Consider the following 5,449-nt stretch of genomic DNA (forward strand, 5'->3'; position numbering starts at 1 on the left):
TAAGTTGGTTTGGTAAATGAGAAAGTGATTTCTACCCGATTGAAGAAATCATACCTCCCATTTATTTTTATTTTATCCTCATTGGCTATTTACATTTATATATTTTTCTTCTTCTGTGGTAATTTATCACTATATCTCAATTTAACCTTGTTAGGCATATACTAAAATAAGCCACTAATTTTGTTATATATTTTTCTTTGCTTTATGCATTTTAATTCTGTTATGAACTGAGTTAATTGGAATTGAAATAGGTAATTAGAACAAGAGTAGCTTTAATTAGAACTGAGGTAATTGAAATAGGTAATTGAAATAGCCACTAAATTTCTTTTCTTTTTATATTATCACCTTTTTTGTTTACTAAAATAGGATAAAATAAGACATTTAGAATAAAAATACGATGTTTAAAATGTTACTGAAAAAATTATCACGCACAATACCACAAAAATGGAATTTAGCCACCAAATTTTAACTACGAATGCTAAATCGTGTCTTCTATTTATCACCAAATTGGCTCACATTTACATGCCATAACCGACATGTCTTTAATAGATTTATTAAGCTATAAAATTATTTTTTTAAAATATTCTAACATTAACACAAATTTTTAAAATTAAATATAAAAATATAAAAAATTACATTTAGATAAAATAAAAAATTATAAAGTTAATTCAAATATTCTAATATTTGAGCTACTTAAAAAGATAAAATTTATTTAGCTAAAATAATATAATTTGGATAGATAATAAAAAGTTCAGTAATTTTTAAGTAGAAAAAAAATTTTCAGTAAATCTTTTAATAAAAATAAATTGTTTTATCATTTGTTAGATTTTAAAAATGATAATAAGTTAAAAAAATAGTCTTTATTTACATGATTTAGTACTCACTATATATCTTTGTGAGTACTGTACTCTTAGTATATACATAATTATCTTTTTAAAATTTATTTTATGAAATTATAAATTAAATTTTTATTTATACAATTATTTAATTGGTATATATTATTAATTAGTTATTTTATAACTATTTTAAGTCATAAGAAAATTAATACTAATTAATTTATGAGTAATTACTCGCTTGTATAAAAGTTCATAATTTTATTAAAGGGCGGAGCAAGAAGCTACGTTTGTAGGTGCTGAGTGAATTGTCGGAGCAAGAATTGGAGTCTCAATGGATTTAGGGTTTATCTTGACGTGAGTGGTACAATTTGGGAGGTGAAATATAGTGAGACTTGAGAGTAACGAAGAAAGGCGGAATGCATTCGAATAGCCTCTTCTTTTCTTGCAATTACCAGATATTTTTCATGGAAGATTGTCTTGTTAGTGATGAAGATCACCAAAACTTCAATTTTTCTTTTTGTTGCTTTTTTGCTGTCCAGTCCCCACACGTAGAAGAAAATTGGAGAAGAGAGGATATTGGATTTTGACAATGCATTCTTGCCAAAAAATTCCTGTTTTGGCTCTCTGAGGGAACCAAAACAATATCGGATATTTAAAGAAAGTTTTTCTTTCACTTTGTGTGCTTCTTTTTTCCAACTTTTTTCACCACCAACAACTCACAATACATACAAAAACTTTAATTAAAAAAAATAGGTACAATCACTAATCCATATTCTTTCAACCACACATATCAATCCCACAGGCACTCAACTTTTACTTCTTGTATTCAACCGCTATCATCAGCGACCCAATATTAAAAAAATCACAACAAATTTAGACATACATTATATCCAACAAACTAGCCAAATACACCCATTTAAAAATAATCTGCTTTCATTCTCACAATTAGTCATGAAATTACATTTATCAAAAGATTGATGAAAAAATAAAACCAATTTAATAAAGAACAAGAAGAAAACAGATAATAGAACATGGGAGAGAAGCAAGCCCTCTTAACATTTTAATTTTTACTTTAGATGTCCATCCCATGAACCATTTTTAAGCCAGCACGTTTTGAGATTATCTCTCACTCTACACCCATTAAAATAAAGTAGTAAACACTGTTTCAAGTTTTAACTCCTTGAAGCTAGACAAAGATGCTGCATATCATCAATAATAAAGATCTTTTACCTCTTTACAAATTCAATGGATGCTTCTCATGGCTTCTAATTCTGTGGCCTCGAGTACCAAATATCACAGACGACAGCTCAAGATATCATTAATTGCATCAGATGCTTAGTGAATGATTACTTGGAAATGCATGAAAACTAGAAAGTCTAAAACAAAAATACAAAAAAGTTGAAAGATCAGAATGATTAACCCCTCGAGTATATGTTCTTACTTGTGATTATTCCAAAATGCATCTACAAAAATTTTATTGTACTTAATGGTTATTGGAAAAACTGTGCATCCAAGTTTGAATGCACCCTTCAAGTTATTAAAATTAATAATCTTCCATTAAAGCTTTCGGCATACAGGAATTAGAATGCAAGTCAATGGAATTAGAATATAAGAGTTTGTACTAGAATTATCACTATTATGTACGTTTTGATGCACAATTTTATAGCTTTGTAAAAGAGGAACATTATCAATAGCTTGTAAAAGCTAATTGATATTATTACATCTCCAATTATACTGCAAAATACAAACACGAATATTGTATGCAAATAAACAATTAAGCAAACTAACATAATCAACTATGAGTTTGATGAATAAAATAATGATAAAGCATAAGAACTCATTGCATAAAGTTGTGGAGGGTACAAATTGATCCACTTATGTCCATCTTAACATGTATGAGTACGTCAGAGAGCAAATTATTGATTCTTTTTTAGTTCTGTGGAAGAGTCTACTCAATTTCAACTATTTTGATTTGATGTATAATTCATTATGAGATAAATCTCTTTAAAATATGTTTTTCTTCATTATATTTTTCCATCACTAAGACTCAAGAATGATTTAAACCAACAAAAAAAATGACACAAAGCAATTTCCTTATTCATATGCATTAGTATATTTGTTATTCCATGTCAAAATTGAACAAGTGGTACCTTCCAATGTGTAGAGTATCACCAAGGAACACAACTTCTATGGCAGTAGCAATAACAATTGAGAGTGGCTTAAATGTTAGCTACATACACAACTCCTTTTAAGTGCAATGCCCAGGCATTAACAGTATTGCTCATGAGCTTTCCAAAAATTTTCTATGAATAGAACTTTATCATTCCACCAATAGATTAAATCCATCCATAGTTAAGTTAGAGTAAAATACCTCTTTGGTACTTAAAAGATTAAAATCATTCATAATTTAGCGCCAAAAGACATTATATTCTCATATGCTATCTGAAGAAGAATTCAAGAAGCACGGAAAGAACTCAAGAAGAAACAATGCAAGATGGATTCCCGTTATTGGCTCAAAATTCTAAACCACTAATACTAGCTTCTTTATTTGGATTATATCTCAAAATTCAATACTACTAATACTGTCAAAGAAACTCATTAAGTCTTTAACTTATACACTATTAAAGGCATTAAAATCAATGAAGCAGCAAACACTAATGAGCAGCTAACAATGAAGCAACGAACATCAACCTAATGCGAACAATAGCAGTGATACAAATAGAGAAGAATCTTAGCGATGCGAACATGAAGCAAAAGTTAATGACAATAGTAATTGAAGGAAGAGAATACCAAACCCACTAACCTGAAGAGCAGTTGGAGAAGAGGGCCACTATAAACAGCAATGAACCTGGCCAATTTACAGGAAAGGCTGAAGAGAGGGTCACAAATTTAGGTGGGTGCTTTTAGTTTTGCGGGTTTGGGGCTTTTGGGGTTTTGGTTTGGCGGGTTTGTGCGTGAGAGAATAATTTGAGTCTCATAGATTTTAATTTTTGGGAGGTTTCTAGAACCCCTACTATTTATAACAAAAACCGCTATCAATTAAATTACATAGGGTGTAAAGAGTTTTTGCGTTAATGTGTGGGAGTTTATTAAAACCTTTGCTATATAACTTCTGCAAAATTGTAATTTTTTTGTAGTGTAACCCTTCATTCAATTATGAGGTTGCAACGTTTCATCTTTTTATTTTACATTTTTAGTAAAATTAATAGAAACAACATAATACTACCGAAAAAAATGACAGGATTAGAAACAAATAAATGGAAACGGTTTTAATATAAAGTCTTACTAAAATAAAATAACAAACACTCTCAATGTATGAAATTCAAAATATCTTAAACTTAAACAAATTAATAAAACTCATATCATGAACATAATAAATGGCTACATTTCAATTTATTTTGGTGACCGATTTCTTTGTGGCATAAATGGTGTTTTCTTTGGCCTTATTGTAATTACTCAGCACTAAATCTAAGGCCAATCGCATGCGTGCAGTATCATCCACTGGCTTCATGTTGTAAAATTAATAAATTAGTGAAGATTCTATTTAATAAGGATACAATATCAGCAATTATAATGTTATACTCACTGGTATGATAAATAAATTCCTGGCCTCAGCATATAGCTGCCATCTAGCAACCTATATTCCAGAATCAAACGTGAGGCATACGTATTAAAATATTAGCTTCACTTTCCTTAGATAGTTATTTGAATTTGCTTAAATTCATATAGTAACTTGTCTTACGAGTTTTTTTATTGTGGAAAATTCAGTGGATAGTAGATCTAAAATTCATCGAGTTGATATGCAACTTCATCCAAATCTGACTTACCCTTTAATCTCTCATCGAGCAATTATTCATGAATCATCCAGTCAATGAAATTTGCCTACATTGACAGGAAATATAATTATAAGTAATTTTTGCTAGAAATTAAATGAGTTATGGGCAACAAATTTAATTTAGAAGCATGAATAACTCACTAGTTGTCGAATCTGTCGCTCCCTTATGGTTTTTCTTGATATTTGTTGCATCGGATCTACACATATCAACTTCCTCTTCTTCACGTCAACACATAATAAGTACTAGTGTTTATAGTTGTCCTTAATTGGTACATAAATCTAAAAATCACAAAAACTCAAGATTATAAAAATATATCATGGTAAATGATAGTAAATTGGTAAATTTCAAATTCAAAACAAATACATTAGCTACCTTTGATAAGCTGCTAACATCATATAAATATGCTGAATGGTCCATTACCACAGCTGTTGGTGGGTAGCAAAATGAAAGTGCTTGTTCCTAACAAGTTTTACAATTAAGAAAAATTGCGATTCAAATTGGTTTTTTTATGACAGCATATAGTAAACTTTGACTTCATATGACTTACTGAGACCCTAGGCGGAAGAAACCATATCTTTGGACCTCCAGAACGAATTTTTTCCTCATGAGTCATTGTGCATGCAACCATTTTTAATATCTAGCAAGATTAAAGATAACAAATAAAATTAGTATCAGAGGTTTAACAAAAAAAATTTTAAGTGCAATTTAGAGTTTTACATTAGCATCTATCTGTCGCATAGGCTTAAGTGCATCGAATGATCTTCTACAACCATCTAC

Source organism: Arachis stenosperma, chromosome 7 (genome assembly GCF_014773155.1).
Source record: "Arachis stenosperma cultivar V10309 chromosome 7, arast.V10309.gnm1.PFL2, whole genome shotgun sequence".
Lineage (NCBI taxonomy): Eukaryota > Viridiplantae > Streptophyta > Magnoliopsida > Fabales > Fabaceae > Arachis > Arachis stenosperma.